Source organism: Sceloporus occidentalis, unplaced genomic scaffold (assembly GCF_023333645.1).
Source record: "Sceloporus occidentalis isolate IW3139 unplaced genomic scaffold, rSceOcc1.0.p SCAF_8, whole genome shotgun sequence".
Lineage (NCBI taxonomy): Eukaryota > Metazoa > Chordata > Lepidosauria > Squamata > Phrynosomatidae > Sceloporus > Sceloporus occidentalis.
The window spans coordinates 42,842,792-42,855,400 of record NW_028316988.1 but is presented as its reverse complement, the minus strand read 5'-3'; the positions used below and the strand labels follow the sequence as shown (position 1 = coordinate 42,855,400).

The 12,609-nt window shown below is 44.7% G+C and overlaps 1 protein-coding gene across 2 annotated transcripts in view; it reads left to right on the top strand.

Moving 5' to 3' along the window:
• Window positions 1–12,609, top strand: part of LOC149308773 (vascular endothelial growth factor receptor kdr-like) — a 93,877-nt gene that overhangs the window by 9,356 nt on the left and 71,912 nt on the right. The gene's annotated exons all lie outside the window — the stretch shown is intronic.

Sequence of the window (12,609 nt, the reverse complement as noted above, 5' to 3'; positions counted from 1 at the left end):
TTAAGCCGCTTTGGGTCCCAATTTTGGGAGAAAAGCGGGATACAGATTAATGCAATAATTAATTGTTTCCTGCACCACAAAACAGAAGAACAGCTCAATAGGCTCCAGCAAACTTTGCATTCGCACAGCTAAAAGTGCTCTTGTGTGAAATGTCACAACTAGGGGTGCCTCTGCACTGTAGAGACAACGCAATGCGACTCCACTTTAACTGCCTTCCCTTGAGGCTGAGAGTGTGCAATTTGCCCTAAGTCACCCAGTGGGTTTCCATGGCTGTGCCAGGATTCGAACCCTGGTCTCCAGAGTCCTAGTCCGACACTCAAACCATTACAGCATGCCAGCTCTCCACAAATTGCATTGTGTTAAAATAATATTTTAATAATAGTGAGTAATAACCCTCAATCTTTCTTTGTTTCTTTCCCCAAAAAAAAGTGCATTCGATTAGACAAAAGGGAAAAAATAAAGCCCTTCTCGAACTCATGGCCATCGGATTTATCACAGAGGAATAATTATCTGGCTGATGCATTTCCCTTATAAAGATAAGAGGTCAAATTTACTATGAAGGGCCAAGACCCGTGATTCATTTTTCCTCCTTCTTGATTGTTACCGTTTTCACCTTGAACGCCCAAAGACCCAAAAGGGGGGAAGGAGTGGGTGGGCGAATGGGGATTGTTCTTCAATCCTGCCCAGGCAAAGCTATTAAATAATAATAGTAGTAGTAATAGTAATAATGCGTCTTTATTTGTGAGTGCTGCCGTCTCAACCAAAGGGGGAAAGGGGGCCTTTGTGTATCCTTAGGAGACGGGAAAAGGCCTGCGAGCCAACAGTAGTCACAGATAGAGGAATTCCGGCTATTATTCCCTGCGATTGGGGACTTCCTTCGCCAAGCAGTAAATAGACTCCAGGCTGTTATGCAAAAGATGGCGGAGGGGGAAACTGGAAGATGGAGCCTAACCCCTGTTGAAAGACAAGCCAAAGAAGGGGAGGAAAGAAAGAACGTCCTCAAACCTCTTCTTCATCCCAGCTAGAGTAGGGCCGTTGGATCAACTGGATTTACCCATTCCCCATGCAGCAGTTTTTCCAATGGGTCTGCTTGAGTTGGCAGTAACCGACAGGATTCCAACCAATGGTTAAGGACATATGCATTTATAAGCCATGCTATGCATATGGAGTAGAAAGTCACCGTTGCGCAATGGATGGAGGACAGCAGGATGTATGCACAGACCGCATGTTCCTCAATGCCTTGCCTTTGCACTTTGAAATGGCGCGCCGCATGGGCAAGTCACATACTCTCAGACCCAGAAAACCTCATGACAGATTTGCCTTAGGGTCACCATAAGATGAAAACAACTTGAAGACACAGAACCAGAACTAGAACTACAACGCTGCAGTCGCTCATTGTGCATTGCAATGGTGCATTGTATACTGTGCACTGCGGTTGCACATCCTATATTGTTCCATTGTGGTTGTGGTAATTACGCGATTTTACCGGCATATGCATGGGAGAAACGCCCAATCTCCTTTGTGTGATAACTTCCTATCTAGTGGTAGGGCCGGCCCTCAGCTGTTGAGTTTGGAGCTGAGTTGTTGTTGTTGTTTGAAAGCCTAGTCCAGATGGATATCTGGCCAAATTTGAATGTTTGTTCCAGCCGGAAATCCCAATGAAAACAGCCAATGAAGACACAGAGTACAGACAAATGATTATCTTGAGTCACAATCTGGCCAATGGGTTGCAACCTTTCAATAGGCAGCTCATACAAAGGGGATTTGCATGTGTTTGTTTGTGTGTGTGACACCCATAAGGCTTCCTCTAGTGCATTTGTGAATGATGCCCTTTCCCCCTTTATCTGAGCCAAGATGCTTTTTGCTTGCTTCAGGCACTTTGTGTTCTAATCACCTTGCTTTTTGAACAACAGCAATGACAAAGTACACTAGGAAAGACCTTAAGCTCATCTGCATTAGAAAAGTGATCAAGAGAAAGAACTGGAGCTTTAACATAAAGAAATGAAAACAAATGCCAAAGCAGTGCCATGGCCATTATATATATAGGCAAGGACCAATGGAGACTGGTGGCTCCAGTGGCATTAATGGTGATATATCTGTTTAAGGAACTAAGAAGCCTATCTCCATCAGCATCATGGAAGGGTCCTTCATTGAAGTGGCCATTCTTCTCTGCCTGAGACCTGGCTTTTTGGGGATCCCCAAGGTGGTCCACAGTATGCTTGCCATTTGCAAAGCATTGAATTATTGCTTTTTGTGGGGGTTTTCAGGCTGTGTGGCCATGTTCTAGAAGAGTTTATTCCTGACATTTCGCCAGCATTTGTAGCTGGCATCTTCAGAGATGAGGCATTCCCTGAAGATGCCAGCCACAGCTGCTGGCGAAACATCAGGAATAAACTCTTCTAGAACATGGCCACACAGCCCAGAAAAACCACAAACAACTATGGATGTTGGCCATGAAAGCCTTCAACTTCCCATTGACGTCTTAGTCCATGTGGAGAGGACACCCAGATAGGCCATGGGGTGCACCCCATGTGTAGCTCCTGAATCCCCACACTCTTTGAAAACCTAGCACAGAAGGCACATCATCACCAACTTGGCAGCTTTTGTGCCTCTTAAAGCTGCCCACCCCTCTGTGAAGACTTGGGAAACACTTGTTGTGTGCCTTCAAGTCGACTCCGACTTATGGCAACCTTAATCTTGGCAAGATTTGTCCAGAGGAGGTGTGCCATTGCCTTCCCTGAGGCTGAGAGAGTGTGGCTTGCCCAGGGTCACCTAGTGAGTTTCATGGCTGAGCTGGGAATCGAACCCAGGTCTCCAGAGTCCTAGTCCAACATTCAAACCACTACATCGCAGTGGATTCAACAGTCAGGGGAAAAATAATAACAGTATTTAGGCCACTGTTTCCTAGGTTTGATACAACCAACAAAGAGGTGTTTGTTTTTCCCCCTCCTCAAGACAACAATGGAACCTGCCTTTCATTCTGACCAAACAGAGGCGTTTCAGGTTTGCAAGGGCAGCCTATAACATGTTTCCACTGAACCTGGCCTTTGAATTTGACACTTCATTCCAATCGACAAACTCCGCTCTTCCCTGCCTTTCCTGAACCACTTGATCTCCAGTTACCTCTGCCCTGACCTTAGACTGACAGCTCCATTCACACCCAACTCGCCTTTGACACTTGAGTTGGACCTGCAGTGTTTGCCTTTGATTATCAAAAAATCAGCATCGTGTTTGCTTTTCTCTTGGCTCAGATCGCAAAAGCATTGTGTGCCAGGCTTTTTAAAACACCCTTGTATTAGGGATATGTGTTGGCTAAGGAGAAATGGGACTTTTACTAGAATCACAACCCATGGTAATACCCCATGGCTTGCCAAGCAGTTTGTTCTTTGCAGAGCTGGCCTCAAATCTGGCATTTGTTATCAGGACTGGGACTTCAAAATAACATTTCCAAGCTCTCCAAGAGGGAATGTACTGTATAAGGATGGATGGAGGTGGCATGGATGCCGGATAAAGGATGAGCAACCATCCTCAAGTCAAAGTGCCATGGCCCATAATGTCAGCAGCTAGTGCCTGTCTAAGGGAGACTGCTCTAACCCAACTGAAGTTGGAGAAGTTGCTTCTTTCAGTACTTGGAAAAGTTACTTTTTTTCACTCACAACTCTCAGAATCCTCCCTACTAGCTGGCTTGCAAATTTGGGGAGTTCTAGTCTCAAAAACGGTAACGTCTCCATACTTTGCAGGACATTTCGGGGGAGTCTGTGGTTAAAACCAACACATCTGCAGCCGCTTCTCGTCTGACTCGGTTCTTTTGCAGGCAAAGAAAAATCACCTAAAAATCCCAAAATTAAGAGAAGCTTTAGGGTCACCAGAAAGGTTTCGGGGATGAAAAAGTGGGGCCCATGGACCACACTTTGCCCAACCTTGGCTTCAAGTGTAGGGTTTAAAGAGAACATAATGTTTTGCACTCATAAACAGAGAGAGGCTTCCATCACAGACATGGGCATGCAGGGGGGAAAGCAAATGTTTTTGGCCAGGGGACTTGCTGGTGCAAAATGGATCCAGGACTGTGCATGCCTCCATTTCGTCCCATTCAAGAAAGTGAAATACCTGCAGAAGCTTGGAACAAATAACCCAGGGCCATGCATTCCTTTCCCTATTGACCTCCTGCAGACTATCAGATAGGGATATCATTCTTTGCTAAGTCTCTTCTCAAAGGTAGCAGTGAGTCATTTCAGCCATTTTCAGTGCAGAAAATTTAGGTTTTCGTGTCAAAAACCACATGTATGTTTCTGCGGAACAATTCTTCCAGAACACTTTGGGGATGTGAATATGGAGAGGGGGAATATTCCAGAAGAATAATCTTTTTTCTACCAGAGCAGAGAGAAAATGGCAGTCAATATTCACCCCTGCATGCAAGGATGAAATAATTGCCGAATTTGATCCCTATTAGGCAACTGGTTGACAGCAGCAATGAGGAAACACAAAGGAGGAAAGGGATGGTTTGCTGCACATGGATTATTTATCGCTTGATAAATCACTTCGGCGCACAGCTAATGCAAAGCAAATTTCCTCTCCTCGCATTGCCACAAGCAGAATTCCTCCCGAGCCTGTCATTGAAAACATTATGTCACAGCGACGGAGGAGCCGAACAAACAGGGGAGCATTTTTGGGGTCATATAAGGAGACGGCAAAGGGGTCGGCTTGGTTGGAGGAAGGAATTTGCCACTGAATCCTATTTCCAACAAGTATTTGCTGTGTGTTTTTGTACAGTGGGTGCATCTGAGTGCAGTTTTGCTGAAGTCTCCTGGGAGGAATTCCAGGAAACAAGAATCACAGAGAAAGCGACTGCATTTTGAAAGAAGCCGAACCAAAGCCCCAAATGTTTGCTTTTCTTTGCCATGATAGGTTTACCTTAGGGTCACCATAAGTTGGAAACAACTTGAAGGCACATAACACCAACAACCAAAGAAGGGCTTAGGTTCAAAATTATTTAATTCTAAATTCATGTGCAGATTATTTGATGTAATTTGGGGTTCCTAGTAGAAAGAGAAACAAAGCAGATCCTACAAGCCTGTTGCAAGAGGCCACTATTTTGGACTGCAGTCCTTACCATTTTGGTCCTGCTGGCTGGGGCTGATGGGACATCTAGTTCCAACCATCTGTACAGTTTCATGTCAGGGGAGGTTAGTAATTTGTCAGTTTGCTTTCATCAGAAAACACTTGTTAGTTTGGAATGCGTTTGAACCCATACCATTCTAGGAAAGGCGCCTAAATTCAGCGAAGGAAGTTAATTGTGCTGAGCTCCGAACCAGTTGGTTTATTAACTTCTCTTTCTTTTTTGCTAACAACTCCAAGGAGTATCATTACAACCAAGTTCCAAAGCTAATTGTGGGCACATCTGGGCCATAACAGAGTTCAGGAATGTAATTTGATTTCCAGCTTCCTCCGGCTTTTGGTCGCGGCAGTGTAGGTTTTCCAAGCCAAAGCCCGTCATTGGAAAGCGAACCCAGGGACGAAGCCCAAGGAGATGGTCTTGGCTTCAGCCAATCTGTTGAATCAAAGAGCGGCAGCCAACCCTGCGGGCGGATCCATTCTCTCTCCTAAAGGCCACATGCAGAGAAACTCAAAACCCTTCTCTCTGTTTCAATCTGGGGTCAATGAAGAATGAAGCTAGGACATCTGTGATGCAGGGGCCCTGTGGAGGTGTCTGTGAACTCTGTGATTCTATGTGTCAGAAGCTACTAGGAATATATACTAATGTCAGGTCTAATTCAAAGATATAGCTGTGTCAGTCTGTAGAATCAGTTTAGAGAGAGATCTTGTAGCAGCATGAGCTTTCCTTGAGTCTGCTTCCTCATCTCCAAAAGCATCTGAGAAAGTAGACTTAAGTCAACAAAAGCTCATGTTGCCAACTTGTTTCTTTCATTTAGTTTCAAAGGTGCTACAAGCTCTCTCTACATATTGATTTTACAGACTAACATGGCTATATCTTTGATATTATTATTATTATTATTATTATTATTATTATTATTGTCTAGGAAAGCTCATGCTGCCAACTTCTCTCTTTCACTGAGTCTCAAAGGTGCTACAAGATCTCTCTACATACTAATGTCTCTATGTATATATGTCCGGACTAGAAATGGATAGAATATTGGATTAGTGATAGCACAAGTAGTAATCATAATCATTTACTCTTGTTGAAACAGACAGTCGGATTTAGCACCATGGTCACAATCGGCCACTTAGCTGTAGACTAGCCTTTCCTAAAGCAGTGCTTCCTCCAGATAGTTTGGACTATAAATCCCATCGTTCTTGACCATCCATGTTGCTAGATGGAAATGATGGAGGATTTAGATGCCTAAAATATGTGCAAGGTGCCACGTCAGAGCCAATGTAGCGCAGTGGTTTGGGCATGAGACTTTGACTCTGGAGACAGGATTCGAATCCTGGCCTGGACACGAAAACCCACTGGGTGACCTTAGGCAAGTCACATACACTCGGCCTCAGAGAGAGGCAATAGCAAACCTCCCTCTGAAGAAACTTGCCAAGGAACCCCCATGAGAGCTTTGCCTTAGCATCGCCATAAGTGGGAAATGTCTAGAGAATTCAAACCATTAAAGATTGTGAACAGAGAGAATAACTGCAAAAAAAGGCAGGATTATTATGGGATAATTATTATGCGCTCCTCTGGCTGCCGCCGCCACCTTTTTCTGTAGAAGTACTTCTTACCTGTCAGCTTGAAGCCCAGGGCTGCATTTTGGGTGAAAAGGCCATTTTAAAGAAACAATGATGATGATAATAATAAGGGAACCGACGGGTAAGAAATGGCGTTGCTGGCAGTTGAGGAGGTGTTGCTCCTCTTGGCTGGAAGAGAGGCCTCCGCTTGGCACATCATGATGGACTGGGATAATAAGAAGCGGTTCTTTCCATAAGTGCTAACAGGTCAGAGAAAGATCCTTGGACCAGAGTCAGGGCAAGGATTGCTTTCGTTCATCTGCAGCTGTGCAAAACAAATAGGGTTGGAACGAGAAGCAGAGGAAGGGATGCCAAGTTTAATCCACCTGAAGTGGAAGCATACATAGGGTTTTACGTCCCCCAGTTTCTCCAGCTGAGTATATTTTCCTCCTACTAGATTTACAACTCCATCTTTTGATAAACCAGGGAGTGTAAAGGTTTTGTGAGACAGCCATCATAGTGGTTTGAGTGTTGGACTAGAACTCCGGAGACAGGGTTCGATTCTCCGCTTGACCATGGAAACCCATTGGGTGACTTTGAGTGAGTCACATGCTCTCAGCCCCAATAAATCCCCCCCAAAACCTGAGGCTGCACCTGCACTGCCGATATCATGCACTTTGACCGTGGCTCACTGCTGTGGAATTCTGGGATTTGTACCTTGTGGCCCCAGAGCTCTCCAAGAGAGAAGGCTAAACACCTTGCAAAGCTACAAATCCTAGAATTCCATTGCACTGAGCCTGGCAGTAAAAGCAGTGTCAAACTGGATTATTTCTGCAGTGCAGAGGCAGGCTTAGGAACACCATAAGTCAGAAAATACTTGAAGGCACACCACCACCACCACCACCACCACCACAACAACAACGTGTTTGTGATAAGATGATAGCTCAACCCAGGCTTCCCAGGGTTAGACAATCCCCATAATCTCATCCAGTAAACTGGTGGGGATAATGGGGCTTGTATTCCACCCTGTTTGGAGGGTGTCATGTTGTGAAAATGCAGATTGGTTTAATCTGGGGGGGCTTTTTTTTCCTTTTTAAAAGATAGAGCAAGAGACCCTCCCTTTCCAATAGCTTTGTCCAGAACAAAGATGCACCAAATCCAAAAATGATCTCTTGCAGAGGAGTCCTTATTAGATTATAACAGGAGACGAACAAAGAAGGAGCCGCTGGCCAACCCCAAAGCCTCTGCATATGGTTCGGATTTGACAGTTGTCTGCACCCGTATAATAAGAGCGTCAAGATGATCAACCTTGGAACCGTTGTTTCCGTGAACAAATGTACCGTATATACGCGACTATATGTCAATCTCATGTATAAGTTGAGGACATGTTTTGAGGCCAAAATTATAGATTTGGATACGACCCATGGATAAATTAAGGGTAAAATGTAGGGGCATGCAATGAAGGATGTAAAGGGTGAAGCAAAGGGACAAAATGCCAAAGAACTTACACATTGTTTTTGTAATGATTATATCAGAGGGACCGAGGGAGAAAGATTAAGAATGGCTGCATCTGCACTGCAGAAATAATCCATTTTGACACCGCGTTAACTGCCAGGGCTGGATGCTGTGGGATTCTGGGAACTGTAGTTGGGTGAGACATTCAGCCTTCCCTGCCAGAGAGCTCAGTGCCACAGCAAACTACAAATCCCAGGATTTCGTAGCATTGAAATTGGGTTATTTCTGCAGCCGATGAGAAGAGAAAGACACTGAGCTTGAAAAATGCTGATTTAAAAAATGGTCTTTTAAAAAATCATTTGAAAATAACATGAAACGATCATTTATGATGCCAATATATTAACTTAACTCTTACTCTTGTAAGTGTTAAACCCAATTGCTTTCCATGGCTAAGCAGGGAACCGAACCCTGATCTCAAGTCATAGTCCAATGCTCAAACAGCTACCATCATAGAGAGTTAATACTAGAGGGAAATCCTTGACCCCAGATAGTCCATAAATCTGCCACGGATCGGGTGAAACCATGAGAGCGGCCCCGAACCAGGAAAGCCATTGGCGTCGCTAGTCTGGGGACCATCTCTTGGACTTAGGTCGGCATGTTAAAAAAGCAAGCCAGCTGGTAGCCTTTTTGTCTTTGGAAAGCGTTGAAGGAGCCCCTGCAATTAAGAAAGTGTTTCCGAAAAAGCAAGCAAAAGCGATGGAGTGACCCCATAAAAAAGACAACGAAACAACTGCTGCTGATTGTAGGAGGAAGCCAACATGACCCTTTGGTGGTCCAACAGGAAAAGCCTATTCTTTTAAGGGGAAGGGTTCGGAGCAGGAATTCAAGATACAGCCCTGCTTCCTTTGGGATCTGAGCCCCTTATCATGAATCTCAGGCCCTTTCGAACTTTGTTGGCGTTGTGATGGGATTGGTGGCCTGGGATGAAGGGGATTTGATATCCATCACGATCTTCGGGGTGTTCATGCCCAAGCTCACAGATGCGCCAAGATCCTGCTCTTGTTTCTTCTCATTTCCAACAGAATTATTAGTTATCTTTTTACGGCCGAGTCTTGAGAGCCAACGGTAGCAATTCTGGCCAGACCTCGCATCGGAAACTGTCATTGCATTTCCCATAACGGCACCTTCGTAAGCAGTTTAGGGGAACAAAAACTGGCATCTATTCCACCTTGCGCCTTTAAAAGTCCTCACCTCAATTAAATCAGGGCAATTGGGTAGGTTGGAATTGTTATCACTTTGCAAAGTGGGATGGAAATCCCCCGCCATGAAGCAATTATTGGGAAAGGAAATGTTTAAAGAACAGGCGTTTTGCAGCTTTAACTACAGGCAGCTCCGCTTGACAAGCCTGATGGACGATTGTAGATCTGACCTGCAAGATATTAGCATCGCTGTGTGGATACGCTGCATGGGCGTCTGCGCATTTTTATGCCAGAGTCCCTTGCATATTTCCTGGGAAGCCAATCCCATTGAGTTCAGTTCAAAATAAAGCTGCTTTGAGTCACTTTGGAGGTATGTTGTTTAAATGATGCATGCATCCTAAGAGGCCAGAAGCTGCACCAAAGCTGCATTCCAGTTCTTAGGACTGGAGCATGGCTTTGGCGCGGCTTCTGGCCTCTTAGGACGCAGGCATCATCCAAAGAGCATACCTCCAATGTGACCCGAAGCAGCTTTATTTTGGCCTGTCTGTATGGGCCCATATATTACAGAGGGAATCCTATTGGTGTAAGGTCTATTTCACAAGTGGTTATACTTTTTTGGCTATGTGCAATGGACATGTTCAGGTCATAGTAGCATTAGTCATGTTCCAGACTATTCACAGGGACCTCAGTCATTTTCTTGGTCCCAACATTAGGAGAGAGACTGAATCATTGGGTTTAGCTACCTTTTAACTTATTATTGACTTCAATGGGTCTTCTTCAGCTTGTATATTGTTAGATGATGAATATTTACTCACCAATGCCTACCATGCACAATGAAATTATAACCAGGGAAAGTGGCAAATCATATCAATGGTGACATCCATCAGAAAAGAGGTGTATCATGATGGCCATGTAGTTCTATGGCTGTAGATGTATAGTTCACAAAGATGCCAGCTTTTATATTTATGTACTTATTTTAACTCTTTCTGTGCTGTCCTGTTGCCAAAAACTGAATGCACAGGTATAGGACAGGTGATACCTGGCTTGACCGTAGTGCATGCAAAAGGGATCTAGAGATCTTAATGGACCACAAGCTGAACATGAGCCTACAGTGCAACATGGCAGCTAGAAAAAGAAGTGCTCTCCTAGGCTGCATCATTAGGAGTATAGTAGATCATGGGAAGCATTCTGCTATTCTGCTTGAATACTGTGACCAGTTTTGGGTGTTGCAGTGAGGAATGTCTTAGGGATCTGGGGATGTTTAGCCTGGAAGAAAGAAGGTTAAGAGGTGATATGATAGTCCTGTTTAAATATTTGAAGGGATGTCATATTGAGGAGGGAGCCAGCTTGTTTTCTGTTGCTCCAGAGAATAGAAGACAATGGAGCATTGGATGCAAGCTCCACGAAAAGAGATTCCAGCTCAACATTAGGAAAAACGTCTTGATGGTAAGCGCTGTTTGACAGTGAAAGACACTTGGAGGGCGGTGAAGTCTCCTTCTTTGGAGATTTCTAAACAGAGGCTGGATAGCCATATGTCACGGGGATGCTCTGATGTTGTCTTCTTGAATGGCAGAAGGGGGTTGGACTGCATGCTCCTTGGGATCCCTTCCAACTCTGTGGTTCTATGAGTCTATGCAAAAGGCTCTATGGCCCATTTTTTGGTCACTTTGGCAGTCTGTTGGTATCCATAGGATTTTCCTTCAATTGATTCTCTTTTAGTCAACTTTGTTCCTTGTCTAGCTTTCACAATCATACATAGAAATTGGAAATGCAATGGCATGGCAATCCTGACTCTGGGGTGCATGCGTGTGCCTTCAAGTCACCTGTCGATCTATGCCAATCCCATGACGTTCATAGGGTTTTCTTAGGCAAGGAACAGTCTGAGGTAGTTTGCCATCGCCTTTCTCTGAAACGTAGCCTGCAGCACCTGAGACCCAGCCACGTATTATCAGACCTAACCATTTTTAGCATTCAAGATCCGATGGGATCTGGTGCCTTCAGGGTATTTAGGCCAGGGGTTCAATAAGGTATCATTACACTTGAGAGATCGTATCTAACTCTTTCACCTTTCACTCTTTCCAAATCCTAATCTTCATCTGATTTATTTTTTTTACTGCAAACTCTATTTTATTTTATGACAGAGCCAAGGAATGGAAAGTCTTGGACTATTTCAATGTCTGCATCATCCACTTTAAAGTTACGGAAATCCTCTGTGGCCATTATTTTAGCTTAATGTTCAACAGTAAGGGTCTTTTGCCACTCATTGTCTATTGTTTAGAGATGTGTGGATCTGAGGTTCTTTTTGCAGGTTAAAAATGGTCTGGATGTCGCACAGGGCGAAACTCAAGATGGCTCTTTGGCAAGGGGAGGTTTCATGCAAAAGGGATGATTCAAATCTCTCCCGTTCTTCAGCACTACAGCTCAGTTTATCCAGAAGCAGATCTTTGAAGCCTGACATTTGCTCAACCTTTGCTCAGAGGACATGCCTCTGCTTGGACAAAGCACTTGAAAAGTTTCCAGGAGAGCGACACGTTTGGAGGGTGCCGTGCCACATTCCTTCGGGGAAGATGGCCTCCTCCTTGGCATCTCCTTCTTACTGTCATTAAACACTTCAACTTGGCCTCCCCTTCTGTGTCACGCTTTGATTTTCTTTTCCGCTTGCTCTGCTGCGTCAATCGGACGCGGGGATCCTTGACTCAGATGTCACAGTGACATTTTCTGGCACAACGTAGAAGAGATGCATACCTTTGACCGACACAGCAATGTGCGTGAATTGTGTGTTCCCTTTCCATCCAGTTCGTTCCGCTTGTAAAGCGCAATCCTGTGGTGTGCTGCATATTTGGAAATTATCAAGGTTTGGGGCGGGGAGGGGGGAATAATAATCCAGATTTCAAAGATGGCCTCCTACCTGCCTTCCAAATTACCTTCTTGTTGAAAGTGGAATTGAACTCGCCTCCACGTCTTTCTCCTTGCTCTTCTGTGCCCAGTTTGTTCTCTTTTCACCGCATAAGCCTGCTGAGTTTTCAGTATGGCCAAGGAATGTTAAGAAGGTAAAAAACCCTTTTAACATGCTTGCTAGGATGCTAAAATGCAGCCTCCCAGTATCCATGTTCCTTGGAAACATCTTACAGCCTTGGTGCTGGGTGTTTGGTGGCGGTTATTTAAACAAAGGAGCCATAGAAGCGGAAGGAGATCGGGGGGGACCTGGACCCCTCAATCTTTATGTCCCTTGGTTTTCTAGATGATGCAGCCCATGATGCAGACTAGATAGATCGATAGA